Below are 16,895 nucleotides of genomic sequence, written 5' to 3'. Positions count from 1 at the left end.
CAAATGGTCTCCTAAGTGTTTTCCAGTTCCCAGTGTTCCCCGTTCCTTCTGCCTGTAACCTGTATCCCATGCTCTCCTGGTCAAGTGCCGTGTTGAGCTGAAGTTGTGCTGTGCTGTGTACCACGCCTGTCCTGCTGCGCCACACCTGGCGCCTGCCTGCTGCCTAGTCACTGCCGAGCCTGTCTTGCTACTGTCTGAGCTACCATAGGTACATTATACGAACTATAGACTGTGACCGGTGGTCTGTTGGCCAGCTGCCATACCGTCAAGGCGGTACGGCCCAGTGGGTCCACATACCCAACAGACAGAAGCTAGTTGGATTATCCGTGCTAATGCCTTGGGTCCAGCAGTCTTTAATGGTAAAAATGACATGGCAGTTTATTTTGTAAGAGTTTAATTAGATTTTGTTGTCCTTTTAATATGTGACACTGTACCCTATTGGGTACTTTGTCATACATATTCTGACACAGTAGAACCTATCCATAGGGTATATACATGCACCATTTTACATAAACAATTCCCCACGTAACATGACTGTGCTCCTTATAAATATTATACCAAAAAAGAGTACATGGAGTCTTTAAGTCAAAAAATAAAACATATACTTTATTTAGCAAAATCTAAAAAGTTAATACATGAACTATTTAAAAATGAAACACCACAGATGACAGACAAAAATAACCCGAGAACATGAGGCAATTAATCATAAGAATTCACATAACCATTATATATCCACATATACATTGGTGTACAGTATCATAAAGAAAGTGCATAATGCAACATGATTACTTAGACCATTGGTATATCTATTTCTAAGGGTATGGGAAATATACTGTTACCAGCCTCAATACAAGGGCCAATAGGGACCCCCCTACCACTATTCCATTTAGTAAAATGCTAAGTGCAAACAATGAACAACCTGAAAAGAGGTGGACTACTGACCCATGATGCTGTGTCTCAAGAAATGGCGACCTGCCCCGACGCACGTTTCGGCTTCCGACTTCGTCTGGGGGTGGCACTTGCTAGTTTCTGCTTCCTATTTATCCTATCTACTAACCAATTACAAACTATTGTGCTCATCTGCAGAATATTATTACCTAAGAGTAGCTCTGTCATTCCTCGGCGTGATGACCGCGATTGTCCATGGCAGCTTATCACATGATGTGGGCGTCATGTGACACGTGGAGTGCGTGCGTGATTGCATCATCGCAACGCATCACCATCACGTGTGTATTGCAGACACCGACTCATAGTGAGTCGCCATGGACGCCTGCGCATGTGCACTTGACACAGATTCGTACTTTTAGAAAAAAGCTTATCTACATGTCTATATTAGAAGGAGAATATCGTAATCGATAATAATTGCCATATACAGATGGGGCATGTATACTGCTACAGAGATATGAAGGGAAATAGTATCATCACGAGATGTTATAAAATATGTTAGTTCTTATAACATTAATATCTATAAATTTTTATATGATACCTAAATCTGAGGTCATATACATGATAATATCTCATTATTCCAAATTTCACATCTTTCAAATACATAGATAAACTTATTTAAATGCATGTACACAGTAAAATAAAAACATGAAAGGCAGGTATAAATAGACAGAGGGCGGGAGCTAGCTACGTCTGGCCAGGCTGTGATAGGCTCTCCCACTCCTAAGCCTGCCATCCTGAGTGGTGGAAGATGGAGTCAGTCTCACAGACATAGAAGCAGGTGCAGACGGATTACCTATGGGCGTGGATACAGAAGCTGTGCCTGGCAGATCCTTAACAATATCGATATATGTTTTAAGAATACATATCCTGCTAGCGGTACTCATTTACATTTAAGGAATGAGAGAACATGGTAAACGAAGAACGTCATTAATATCTTGCGTAGGTGTTATGGTGTAAATACTTTTTATTGCAGTGTAGAACAATGTCCTACATATCAAGGTAATTCACATCAACTAAAAAATAATAGGAAGAGAAAAAAACATAAATTAAAATCATGGCATCATATTAGAATAATGCTTTATCCAATTATGAAATGCCACAGCACATACTAATAGTCAGAGAAAAGAGGCATAACCATGGGATTCATTTAATCCCCTGGGCTGCATAGTCCCCAACGTCCATATCCATTTGCTCTCGAGTCTTAGTAATTTTTTCATTAAATCACCCCCTCTCATGTTCATTTCTATGTGATCTATTCCTTTTACTTTCAATAGTCTGGAGTTGCAGTTATGATACAGCTTGAAGTGACGGGGAATGGTTTTCAATTTTTCTACTTTGTCCGCATCATGAATTTCTTTTGCGGACTCAATATCGCGTACATGCTCCCGAACGCGAACCCTAAGTTCGCGTGTGGTTAGTCCTACATAAATTTTGTCACAAGGGCATGATGCATAGTAAATTACACCCCGTGTGGCACAAGTAATGTGCCATACAATTTTCAATATTTTGTCCCTTTTTGAGTTTCTGAATTCGACAGCACGCTCGATATTTGGACATGAGATACAATCTCCACAAGGGGAGCAGCCCCACTTTGGCCCTTTAGTTCCAAAATACTTTTTACCTGGTGCTAATGGAGCATAAAAACTCTGTACCAGGTGGTCCTTAAGGTTCTTTGCCCGTCGGTATGTTACCGAGGGGGATTGTGGTAGAATTTTATTGAGTATTGGATCAGCTTTTAATATTGGCCAATATCTGTTCAGCTGATATTTCATTTCATCCCAACGAGAATGGTATGAAGTGATGAACCTTACCTCATTATTCTTAGTTGTTTTCACAACTGGTTTTAGGAGTATGTTTCTTTAAGCATTATCTGCTCGCTTTTTGGCCTTCCTGATACATCGTCTACTGTATCCGCGGTCAATGAATCTGTTTGTCAGGTCATTTGCTTGCTTTTAAAAATCTTCTTTTCTTGAGCAAGTGCGTTTCAGTCTAAGGAATTGGCCTGTGGGTATAGCTGCAATGGTCTATTTTGGATGCGCGGATGTGGCGTGGAGAAGTGAATTTACCGATGTTTCCTTCCTAAATAGATCAGTTTGAATAAATCCATTACCATCACATTGGATCAAAATATCTAGAAAATCTACTTGTTTTTTATTATATTTGTATGTTAATTTAATATTCTGGTCATTTGAATTCAAATCAATCATAAATTGCTGTAACTGTTCCGATGTCCCCTGCCAGATCATGAAGATGACATCAATGAAACGGGCCCAAAATACGATACGCTCCATTGATGTACCATGATCTGACAGGAATAGGTCTCTCTCCCACAGCCCCAGGAACAAATTTGCATATGAGGGTGCACATGCCGCTCCCATCGCAGTTCCCTGGAGCTGCAGGAAAAATGACCCATTAAATGTAAACACATTGTGTGTTAGAGCAAACTCTAGTAGGATGGTAAGTAATTGAGCAAAGTTCTCATCTAAATTGCTCATACCTAAAAGTATCTGGTAGCTTGTATTCCGTCACTGTGTCTGATGCTGGTATACAGCGATTCGACGTCACACGTCACCAAACACATATCCGCATCCAGATGTATATTTTCTAATTTCTGTAACAAATCAGATGAGTCTCTAATATATGATGGCATTCATTCTACTAAGGATTTGAGATGCTAATCTATAAATTTACAAACATTCTCGGTGAAATTACCTTGCCCGGAAATGATGGGTCTACCCGGTGGATTCCTCAAGTTTTTATGTACTTTTGGTAGTATATATAAAGTTGCAATCACAGGTATTGGTACAATGAGTGCATCATGTTCATTTTTAGTTATGATTTCATCATCCATTGCTCGTTTTAAAATATTTGTTAGTTGCTCCCTGTAAGAGAGGATTGGATTGAAAGTTAGCCTCTTATAACATTTGATGTCTCTTAATTGACGATTTGCCTCTTTCTCATACATAGCCCTAGGCCATATTACGAAGTTACCCCCCTTATCAGCTGATTTATACACCACGTCTTTCAAAGCTTTTAATTTCTGAAGACTCGCTCTCTCATTTTTAGTTAGATTATCATTAATTAGGGTCTTTGGCATAGACTCAAATTCTTTTGTTACCGTTTTTATGAATGTGTCAATCACGGGACATAAGAACAATGGTGGAAATTTTTCGGACTTTCTTTTGATACATTCAGGGATTGTTCTTACCTGTATATCGTCTTGCTCCCCCATAAGGCTCTCTAGGTCTCTCAGTGTAGTCTGTTCTTCCACTGTTTTGAAAATATGATCCTCCTCTTTAAAATGCCACCTTTTGAACATTAATGTTCTGGCAAATAAGTTGAGGTCTTTTATAGCTGTAAAAGCATCAAATCGTGCAGTTGGCGAAAACGTTAGACCTTTACTCAAAACACTTTCGTCAGTTTCAGAAAGTACATGCTCTGATAAGTTAATTACCTTAGGATTACGATCAAATAGTTCGCCTTGTCCATCAGGTCTCCTTTTATTCCGGTCATTGTATTTATTATCAAATTTGCGTTTAGATCTTGTTGATCTTTGATTTGGCATGGAATGCTGTTGTATCCGTTCTTCATTGTCGCTTTGAAGCGACATGGATGACATGGATGAGGATCTGCTTATATTTCCTTTTAGTTCTTTACGTCTCCATCGATACACCCTTTGTTGTATTACATCATTATGATCTCTAGATAGTTTTTTTATTTTTAAATTTTCAGGTAATAATAATTTTCAGGTAATAATATATAATAAATGGCACTGTCTACAAGGGGGAGGTGGGGGGTCTGTATGGCACAATCTACAAAAAGGAGGTGGGGGATTATGGCACTGTCTACAGGGAGGCTATATGACAAAATCTACAGGGGGCACTATACTGTGTAGGGGTACTACAGATGGCATAATACTGTGGGCACAATTAGAGGACAAAATACTGTCACCTTGAAGGGGTTGAAATATATTAAATATTATTATTATACTGGATGGGGGCACTAAAGGGGCATTATAATTTTTTAATGAGGGGGTGGGGCGCCGAAAGATTATTTCGCACAGGGCGACATCAATCCTAGGGCCGGCCCTGACTGGGTGTCATCAGAGAATGTGTATGGTGAAGTTGAGTAAAACAACAAAATACCCTTGATCGCCCGGGGCGTATTATTAAAGAACAGGAAAGCGCTGGAGGAAATGGTTGGAGTACCTAACGGTAGGGAATTTAGGATATGGCGAATTTGTAAGTACTTATAAAAATCTTGTTGGGGAATGTCATATTTCTGAACTAAGGATTGAAATCGTATCAATACATGGGATTCAAAGAGAGAACTGATATTATTTATACCAGCCACCTCCCAGTTACCAATATTAAGGTCCGGTAAAGCAGTAGTAAGGAAATGGAGAGGTAGCAGTTTTAAAGGTTTGCATTCTAACGAGGATGTAGTTTCTTACGACATCATTCCAGGAGGACACCGAAGCACCGACAGAGTAAAAAATGTATTGAGGCTTTAACCCGTTGTTGTTTATTAGTCGAATAGAGGGAAATAAGGGGATCCGTCGTGGCATCTCTGTAGAGCATATAATTTAGAGCAATCCTCCTTGTTTCAAGGGATTTAGATAGGCTCGCATATGACACGCACCGCCTTATTTGCTGATAATGTCCTTTTAAAGAAGCTCTGTCACCACATTATAAGTGCCCTATCTCCTACATAAGGAGATCGGCGCTATAATGTAGGTGACACCAGTGCTTTTTATTTGGGAAAACAATCTATTTTTAGCACTTTATGAGCAATTTTTAGCTTTATGCTAATTAGTTTCATAATGCCCAAGTCGGCGTGTTTTTTCACTTTAGACCAAGTGGGTGTTGTACAGAGGAGTGTATGACGCTGACCAATCAGTGACCAATCAGCGTCATACACTTCTCTCCATTCATTTACACAGCAGCATCATGTTCTTAATAGAACACGATGTGCAGCCACATACACACACATTAACGTTACTGCAGTGTCCTGACAATGAATATACATTACCTCCAGCCGGGACGTGATGTGTATTCAGAATCCTGACACTTCTGAATCTTTTCTGTGAGATTTCCAGCAAGGCAAACTTAATCTCGTTTTAAATGACAGTTTACAGCATAATCTCGCGAGATTACGTTTGCCTTGCTGGAAATCTCACAGAAAAGATTCAGAAGTGTCAGGATTCTGAATACACATCACGTCCCGACTGGAGGTAATGTATATCCATTGTCAGGACACTTGATTAACTTTAATGTGTGTGTATGTGGCTGCACATCGTGTTCTAGTAAGAACACGATGCTGCTGTGTAAATGAATGGAGAGATGTGCATGACGCTGATTGGTCAGTGTCATACACTCCTCTGTACAACGCCCACTTGGTCTAAAGTAAAAACACGCCCACTTGGGCATTAAAAAAGTAATTAGCATAAAGCTAAAATCGCTCCTAACGTGGTAAAAATAGATCGTTTTTCTAAATAAAAAACACTGCTGTCACCTACATTATAGCGCTCATCTACTTATGTAGGAGATATGGCACTTATAATGTGGTGACAGAGCCTCTTTAATTATGTCAGATCCTGCTAATCATCTTGAGGCAGTATTCCAACATATGCGTGAATATGGCAATGTTTCTGGATTCAAAATTAACCCTAAAAAATTGTAACTTCTCAGCTTGCACCCACTTACCCGCGCTGACTATTTGGCTATAGCCTCTGTGGGACTGAAAATAGCCCCCTCGCCCATTACATATTTGGGAATGAAAATTGGGAAAACTCCTGACTCCATATATAGTCATAATTATCTGCCTTTATTTTGCAGAATACAATCTGAACTTTAGCATTGGCAATCTCTCCCATTAATCTACAGGGCAGAGTACATCTCATAAAAATGATGAGCTTCTCTAAACTTCTGTACCCACTACAAACTATACTGTTTCTTCTGAAACATTTAGATGTCACTATCCTAAAAAGAGCATTAACTAAGTTTCCCTGGGCAGGTAAACGGCCCAGAATATCTTTGGCCAAATAGACGGGACTGAACATGCCTAACATAAGGCAGAGGTGTAGCTAGGTTCTCCTGCACCCAGGGCAAAGATTCAGATTGGCGCCCCCCCCCCCCCAATTTATTTCCCGACATCTCCTTCCCCCTCGCCATGTTTGCTTTTTCTACCAATCAATGAGGTGTACATTTTTTCACAATTTTTTTAATGTAACTCGAGTATAAAAGCATTTCTACATTTTACAAGCGATGTAGTTCTATAATGTAATTAACATAAAAATAAATGATAAGAAAATAAATTAAAGAAGCCACACACAGCCCCCTGTAGATAGCGCCACACAGCCCCCCTTGTAGATAGTGCCACACACAGCCCGCTGCCCCTTTGTAAATAGCGCCACACTCCCCCCTTGTAAATAGTGCCACATTCCCCCCTTTTAAATAGCGCCACACTCCCCCCTTGTAAATAGCGCCACACTCCCCCCCCCTTGTACTTAGCGCCACACTCACACTGTGAACAGACCGATGAGCGGTAGCCTAACGCTACCACTCTCCGCTCTGCCTGGTGTGACTTACCGGAGAAGCCGAGGAGGTCATGCGGCACAAGCAGCGGCGGAGTTCCTTCTGACTAGGGTTGGTGACAGCCAGGGCCGGCCTTAGCTTGGATGGCACTCTGTGCGGGACTCTCTATTGCCGCCCCCTACACAAACCAAAAATTAACCACATATATGGACACGCTGGAACATATATACTGTACATACATAAAGATAGATATTTAGACATACAGGCAAATATACATACACACATTCTGGAATACATACATAGAAGTAAATATATAGACGTACAAACACATATACGCACACACACCGGCAGATAAATACACAGACCGGAACATATACAAATACATAAAAGGCACATATATACAAGCACAAAGACACATTCACAAACAGACCCATATATACCCACACAGGCTATGTACACAGCACAGATAATGTAGTAGATGTTACCTGCAGTCCTATGTAACAACACAGATAACACACAGTGATAACTCTCTGAGTACAGATAATGTAGTAGATGTTGCCTGCAGTCCTATGTAACACCACAGATAACACAGTGATAACTCTCTGAGTACAGATAATGTAGTAGATGTTACCTGCAGTCCTATGTAACACCACAGATAATGTAGATGTTACCTGCAGTCCTATGTAACACCACAGATAACACAGTGATAATTCTCTGAGTACAGATAATGTAGTAGATGTAAGAGACAAACACATGCAGAGACACAGACAGAAAGAGACACACACACACACACACACACACACACACACACACACACACACACTGTAACATATACACCTACAAACACATAGACACACACTGTATTCACACTACACACACACAGACACTCACCATGTCTCCTTGCTGACAGCATCACAGGTCAGGACGGGCTGTGGGCGGAGCTTCCTCTCTGCTTCTCGGCATGAGTAACAGCAGAGATGGAAGGCTGCAGCATGGGAGTGGACCTGTCCCCTGACCTGAGTCTCATCTGACCTCATGTCACTGATGTGAGGTCAGATGACAAGTCAGGTGACTGGACTGGTCCACTTCCTGGCCGTCACAGACCCCAGTCAGAACGCCGTAATTTCCTGGCTCTTCCTAAAGCTGCTGCAGGTGTCCGACATATGGGGCGCCTATCAGCAGCGATCAGCTGCTCTTCGGCGCCCCCCTTCCCTACCATCGGGTTGCGCCCGGGGCACATGCCCCGCCTGCCCCCCCCCTAGCTACGCCCCTGCATAAGGGGGTATAATACAGCTTGCTTAGGAAGATATATCCTACAGTGTTCTAATTACTATTCCAACTATACTATAGAATCCACACTGGTGGAACTCCATGGTCTAGCAGCTCTTTTACAAAAGGCTTATGATTCTCTCTCAACAATTACGAAAAGCTCAATTATTATACGTGACACGATAGCAGCATAAAAGGAACTTAGGAAATGTTTTGGTCTTTCCTTTCAATTTTTTAAGTACTTTCCCCTTTGGAATCATACTGACTTTCAGGCAGGAAGACTTAATACATTTTTTTAATGTTGGAAACTTAGGGGCATAGGTACTGTGGCGCACATATTATATGATACTGAACCGCGCATAAAAACTATATCTGGACTTACTCAGGTCTATGACCTGCCGGATAACCAGACCTTCCAGTATATACAATTGAAATCCTTCTGTGATAAAATATTACATAATCTCTCTAATGAAACTACAATCAACACATTTGATGAAATAGTGGGCTCCCGACGGGTCAGAAAATCAATCTCTGACCTATATTCAGCAATTAGAGACAAGTGAAGGTCATACATGCAACCATTAAGATTTCCTTATTCGGAGAAAGTTCTTCATACTCTGTAAAATCCCTCCACGTATACTAGAAGGTTGGTTTCTTTTACATAAGCATATCCCAAGTGAGAATTGTTGGCAATCATACTTTAAACTGATACACACAGGCAGATATGCCTTTAATCCACCTGTTTTGGTGAATAACCCTGAAAGATTGACTAGTTGTACGAAATGTCATCAACCTCACACTGATCTGTATTATGGTATGTGGACATGTCCACAAAATCCATTCTTTGTGGAAAGACATCCTTGTATATATTGGTGCTATGTTACATAGTTGATAAGATTGAAAAAAGACACAGGTCCATCAAGTCCAACCTATAAATCCTACTGTGTAAATCCAGATGAAGGCTAAACCCCCATGAGATGGATACCAATTGCCTCATTAGGGAAAAAATTCTTCCCTGAGTCCCATATGGCAATCAGAATAAATTCCTGGATCCACGTCCCATCCCCAGAATCTAGTACTCATAACTTGTAATATTACATTTTTCATGGAAGACATCAAGGCCCTTCTTGAACTTGTTCAAAGTATCAATCACACAAAGTCCTGTGGCAGAGAGTTCCATAGTCTCACTGCTCTGAGAGTAAAGAATCCCGTCTGTGACAGTGGTGAAACCTTTTTTCTCCTTTAGACGTAAAGGATGCCCCCTTGTCCTTGTTACAGGCCTAGGTGTAAAAAGATCATTAGTACTGTCCAATTACTGTATATATTTGTACATTGTAATTAGATAGTCCCTAAGCTGTCTTTTTTCTAAACTGAATAGCCCCAAGTTTGATAACCTTTCTTGTTACTGCAATCCGCCCATTCCCTTAATTACCTTGGTCGCCCTTCTTTGCACCCTTTCTAGTTCAGCCATGTCCTTTTTATACACAGGCGCCAAAAATTGTACACAATATTCCATGTGTGGTCTGACTAGTGATTTATATAGACAAAAATATATACTTGTCATCAGCATTTATGTCTCCTTTGATGCATCCCATGATTTTATTTGCATTGGCAGCAGCTGCCTGGCACTGGTTGCCAAAGGTAAATGTACTGTCAGCCAATATCCCCAAATATTTTTCAGCAGTAGTTTTACCCAGTGTTTTACATTTAATGCATAATTGTAAAATTTGTTTCCTCTGCCTATTTGTATAACCTTACATTTATCCACTTTAAACTTAATTTGCTATTTTTCTGCCCATCCCTCCAGCTTCCCCTAATCCCTCTGTAGTATTACATTATCCTCTTCTGTGTTGATTACTTTACAGAGTGCAAATACTGAAATTATACTCTGCAAGGCCCCATGCACATGACCATAAATCCCCCCGTAATTACGGCCCATAATTACAGGCCCATAGCCTTCTATTGGCTACAGGTACCATCCCGTTTGCATACGGAAAGGCGCTGGGCCGTTGAAAAATATAGAACATGTCCTATTTCAGGCCATAATTACGGCACGGGCAGGCCCACAGAAGTCTATGGGGCTCCGGTAATTGCGGGTGGCTACGTGTGTGCACCCGTAATTACGTGAGCGTTGCTGGGCGTTGTCAGGGGGATTTCAATTTTTTAATAAAGAGAAGCAGAGAAAATTGGCGCCTGAGCGATCATGTGACTCTTTTACGTGGTTTTGACATGATTGTGACATCATTTCTAGCCCCTCTTTTTTTACAGGTTCGTAAATACGGGCGGAATACGGATGACAACGGACCCTTATTTGGTCGTGTGCATGGGGCCTAAATGTGGAAAATCCCAATACAATTGGCGCCCCTTACTGTTATTATTTAATACTGCTGTCCCTACGCCTCTCAATCACATGCAGGGGCTAAACTACCTGCTTTGATGCACTTACTTTTACTGGTTGCTAAAAGATGTATATTACATAATTGGCCTCTGCCTCAGGTGCCTTCCATAGCAGATGTGCCTGCCTAATTAAAACTATATTTACATGTTGATAGGATTGAAACTGAGAGGCATAAAGAAACAAAAACAACTCTTTATGAAATAGAAGCCTTTTATTATTACTCCTCTTGCTCAATCTGAAATGAAAGACCTTATGATGAAATTTCAATATTTGACATGGTACCACACTAAAAATGTGAAGGGTTCTCAGGGGGTTCTAAAACAATCCACTTGACTAATGTATTCGTATCATATAGAGGTGGTTTCCTTTAGGAAATTGAGAGCTGTGGGTCTTCTCAACACAATGCTGTGAAATGACTTTTTTCTTATTTTATTCTGTCCTATGCGATCCTTATTGCTGTAATTTATACTGTCGGCAGCGGCGTAGCTAACAGGGTTGCAGTGGTCGCAGTTGCGACCGGGCCCCTAAGCCTGGGGGAGCCCACGGGGGACCCCGTTGCCATACAGCATGCTGGTTAAATAAATTGTCTGTGCCGTGAAGCCGGCACTTCCTGGTTACGGTCACATGGTTCACAAAGTGTACCATGTGACCGTGACATCACGTGACACGTCTTCCAGCCAGTGCAGTGGAAGAGCCAGTGCGGAGGACTCCAGGTGAGCTGCAGTCTGCATTGTAACGTAATGTATTGTAATTTAATGTATTGTGTTGTTTTGTAATGTATTGTGTTGTATTGTGCTGTCTGTTTGGGGTGGAGAGGGGGGGAGCCCATTAAATTACAGCCCTTCTCCTCTCTCCACCGCAAACGGCACAATACAACACAATATATTACAAACTGTGGGTCGCGTCCCCCTGGGGGGGGTCATGTGAAGATCTCTGGGGGGTCGCAAGTCACTCGCCGAGGTACCGGTTCCATTAAATGCTGGAGCAAGGAGCTGACGTCTCCTTGCTTCAGCATCACTGTGCCCTGTCGCTACATCGCGCCTGCCTGAGTCGAAGGATCCTCCACCCGGTGTGGAAACGGGGATAGGTAAGTAATTATGTCATTTTTCTATTATGCACATGTGGTGGAATTATACTGTATGGGAGGGCTGATATGGTGGAGGGCTGATATGGCGGGGGGGAGGGGGGTAGTATACTGCATGAGGGCTGATATGGGGGAATTATACTGTATGGGGGGCTGATATGGGGGAATTATACTGTATAGGGGGCTGATAAGATGGGGGGCATTATACTGCATGGGGGCTGATATGGGGGAATTATACTGTATGGGGGACATTATACTGTATGGAGAGCTGATATGGAGGGTAATTATACTGTATGGGGAGCTGATATGGGGGGCATTATACCGTATGGGGAGCTCATATGGGGGGCATTATACTGTATGAGAAGCTCATATGGGGGGCATTATACTGTATGGGGAGCGGATATGGGGGGCATTATACTGTATGGGGAGCTGATATGGGGGCATTATATTGTATGGAGAGCTGATATGGGGGGCACTATACTGTATGGGGGTAGCTATGTGGGGCATTATACTGTGGGGTCTGATATGGGGAGCATTATACGGTATGGGGCATTATACTGTGTGGGGGCAGCTATGGGAGCATTATACTCTGTGGGGGTATTATACTATGGGAGCTGTTGGGCAAGGCGGCTAAGCATAGGTGCGCACAGGGGTCTGGTGATGGTGGTGTTGGGGAGGGGTAGGGCGGCCCAAGCTGAATTCTTGCACCCCGGCTCTTGAGCTTTTAGCTACGCCCCTGACTGTCGGCATGCGTGCTGTTTGCGCTGCCAGGGTTTCTTATGCTGTTTGAAGATATATACATTGGAATATGTTTATTGATGTGTGCCTTACTTTTACATCTATGTATTTGTATTTATATTTCCATTAAAAAAGTAAAAGATTTTGAAATAAAAAAAAAGTTAAAAAAACAGCAAAGTATCATGAACCATTTAAAAAAACATAAAAAATTTTTTCATCAAAAAAGGATTTAATTTTTTTTTTTTGGGGGGACTTTTAAAGATTTTATTAAACTTTATTAAACACAATTTTTTTCTTTGATCGCTTGTATAATGCTTTGGAATACTTAGGCCAACCACACATGATACATATTACATGCTGAATTTCCGCATGTATTTTCCAGCGGCAAATCCGCAAATTAATATAGGCAAAGTAAACACAATGTCAAGTAATCTCATCTACAAGTTGCAGAATTTTGACGCACGCAAATTGCCCTGTGGTGACTATTATAAAATTTGCAGCATGTCATTTTATCTTGCGCTTCTGCCTGTGAATTGTATATGGCAAATTTATAAAAAAAATTGCTCCAAACTCCACGGAATAAAAACCGCACCTATTTCCGCATCAAAATGTAAAAACCGCACCTAAAATACATTTTAAAAAAAACAACACACTATTAGGTGTGGCTTTTACCTGCGGTTTTAGTGTGGATTTTCTGCACCAAATTACGCAACTTGTGCATGTAGCCTTGGTATTCCAAAGCATTATTGCCTGTCAATGTATCACCTCATCAGGCGGATACCTATTGGAAGACCTGGGGGCCTGTGTTATTCCCTTCTGGAATATTCTCTGATGCCCTTCTGCTGGTTACTGCAACAGCTAATTGGTTGTTGACAGCAGTGGCGGAAGCCATGAAGTTATAAAGCATCAATATCCCTGTTGTTTATCATATCAAGCATCAAGAATTGTGAACCACCACATTCCCTCTCTTTAAAGTGGATTGTAATTGTTGCATACTTTTTAGAGGACTGAGTCATCCAGCTCTAGGGCTGGGTGGATTTTTATTAGAGATATCTTGTTTAGTTAATATGCTCAAGCTAAGTAGCTGAGCTGTTGTTTAGGGTATGTGCAAACACAAACTCAAAAACGTGTGAAAATACGGAGCTGTTTTTAAGGGAAAACAGCTCCTGATTTTCAGAAGTTTTTTTAAGCCGATCACGTTTTTCGCTGCGTTTTTACGGCCATTTTTGGAGCTGTTTTTCAATAGAGTCAATGAAAAAAAAAGCTCCAAAAACGTCCCAAGAAGTGACATGCACTTCTTTTTCGCGGCTGTTTTTTTACACGGCCGTTTTGAAAAACTACTACTACCGATTTATCGGCTGTTTACGGCCCGAAAAACGACCGAAAATAAGCCGTGTGAAGTATGTTTTTCATTAATAATGTAACCCTTAAAAAAGCACTGCAATCTTCTGTATCCAAATTTAGAGTCCTATTATTAATATTTTTAATAATAATATTATTATTAAAATTAGTAAGTATTCCAAAGAAATAGAATTAGAAAGTATTCCAAATCACATTGCAGGGTGCTGATGGTTAGACAGAGTTAGACTGATTCCTTTGTCAAGCTACATTTATGCCAAGGTCACTATTGACTGTGGCATCTAAGGGGTTACACACAGTGGCGTAACTACCGCTGTAGCAGTCGCCCGCCGGCACGGGCCCCCACCATGACCGGAGGCTCCGCTAGCAGCCGCTATGGCTGCTACAGTGGGACGCCACTGAACACTACGGCAGAGCAGGGAGGTATCTCCCCGCTCTGCCATTAAACAAAAGACATGTATCCCCTATCCACAGAATAGGGGATACATGTGTGATCGCTGATAGCGATAGGGAGAACAGGGGACTGAAAGTCCCCTTAAGTTTTCCATCACAAACCTCGGACTTCCGGGGTCTGTGTCGGCAGCTCCGTAGAAATGAATGGAGCGCCGGTCGCGCTTGTGCGCATGCGTGACCAGCGCTCCTTTCATTTTTATTGAGCTGCGCAGACGCCGGAAGTCAGAGGTTAGTCATGGAGAACTTCAGGGGACTTTCAGTCCCTCGTTCTTCCTATCGCTGCCAGCGATCACACATGTATCCCATATCCCGTGGATAGGGGATGCATGTCTTTTGTAGGACACACTGTGGGTCGCGTTTTTTTGGGAGGGGGGACGCTGTATGGCGTTCCCTACAGGGGGGAGCTGTATGGCGCTCCCTACAGGGGTGGGCTGTATGGCGTTCCCTACAGGGGGGGGCTGTATGGCGTTCCCTACAGGGGGCGGCTGTATGGCGTTCCCTACAGGGGGGGCTGTATGGCGTTCCCTACAGCGGGGGGGGGGCTGTATGGCGTTCCCTACAGGGGGGGGCTGTATGGCGTTCTCTACAGGGGGGCTGTATGGTGTTCTCTACAGGGCCCATACAGCCCCCCTGTAGATAACGCCATACAGCCCCCCTGTAGACAATGCCATAGAGCCCCCCTTGCAGGGAACACCATACAGCCCCCTCTGTAGAGAACGCCATACAGCCCCCCTGTAGGGAACGCCATACAGCCCCATCTGTAGAAAACGCCATACAGCCCCCTCAGTAGATAACCCCATACAGACCCCCCTGTAGATAATGCCATACAGACCCCCCTGTAGATGCCATACAGACCCCCCTTGTATATAACGCCATACAGCCCCCTCAGTAGATAACGCCATACAGACCCCCCCTGTAGATAACGCCATACAGCCCCCACTGTAGAGAACGCCATACAGCCCTTCCTGTAGATAACGCCATACAGCCCCCTCTGTAGATATCTACAAAGGGGGCTGTATGGTGTTATCTACAGAGGGGCTGTATGGTGTTATCTACAGAGCGGGATGTATGGCATTATCTACAGAGGGGGCTGTATGGCGTTATCTACAGGGGGGGCTGTATGGCGTTATCTACAGGGGGGCTGTATGGCGTTATCTACAGGGGGGGGGCTGTAAAAAAGGCACTATCTACAAGGGGGGGTTTTGTGACACCCAGGGGAGGGGGGGCCCCAGTCAAAAGTTTGCTATGGGGCCCAGTCTTTCCTAGTTACGCCCCTGGTTACACAGCTAGAATCAGAGGTTACTCTGATCCCGGTCATTAAAGCAGGAGTTGGCTGTTAAACACAACCGGGCTCCTGCTGTTGATCGCACGAGCACAGCTCCTGTGCCTGCGAGAACAATATGAAGTACTGTATCTGTGCCACGGAGTCTCTGGATAAAGCAATCCATGACCCACAGTTACGTCATGGTGCCATGGGGGAATAAGTAACATCTAGAGCCAATTAATTGCATATATACATATATCTATATTATTCGGCACTGATATGAGAGGTGGATATAGTAAATACCTCGCTGGGAATCAGATATTGCTGGAACTTGTTGTCGTGCCTATAGCCATAGCGGCTGCTATGGGCCCCATGGCATGAGGGGGCCCACGCCGCCCGGCACATAACATTTATGGGCCGTAAGGCACGGGCCCCCTCGTGCCTGAAGGCGTCGCTAGCTGTTAGTGACTGCCAGACACTATCTACTTGGGGGGCTGTGTGACACTATACATGGGAGAGGGCTGTGTGGCACTATCTAGAAGAGGGGTGTGTCATTATCTACAAGGGGTGTGTGGCGCTATCTACCTGGGGATGGTATGGAAATAAACAGGGGGAGGGCTGTGTGGTACTATCTACAAGGCGGGCTGTCTGTCACTATACAGGGAGGGAGGGCTGTGTGGCACTATCTACTAGGGTGGCCATGTGGGACTATACAGGGGGAGGGCTGTGTGGCACTATCTACTAGGGGGGCTGTGTGGCACTATACAGGGGGGTGCGGCAATATCTACCTGGGGGACTGTGTGATACTATACAGGGCGGAGGATTGTGTGGCACTACCTACTAGAG

General features: G+C 43.0%; 1 long non-coding RNA gene across 1 annotated transcript; it reads right to left on the bottom strand.

Moving 5' to 3' along the window:
* Positions 1-1,574: 1,574 nt before the first annotated feature.
* Positions 1,575-4,287, bottom strand: LOC142761153 (uncharacterized). The gene is made up of 5 exons (XR_012883525.1): positions 4,157-4,287; positions 3,661-3,830; positions 3,446-3,559; positions 2,760-3,027; positions 1,575-1,961 (listed from the first exon to the last, which is right to left on the bottom strand). It is a non-coding gene; the product is annotated as an uncharacterized LOC142761153 (long non-coding RNA).
* Between the last annotated feature and the right edge of the window lie 12,608 nt (positions 4,288-16,895).

This window comes from Rhinoderma darwinii, chromosome 4 (genome assembly GCF_050947455.1).
Source record: "Rhinoderma darwinii isolate aRhiDar2 chromosome 4, aRhiDar2.hap1, whole genome shotgun sequence".
NCBI lineage: Eukaryota > Metazoa > Chordata > Amphibia > Anura > Rhinodermatidae > Rhinoderma > Rhinoderma darwinii.
The sequence above is the reverse complement of the archived record's forward strand: the minus strand, read 5'-3'. Positions and strand labels throughout refer to the sequence as shown.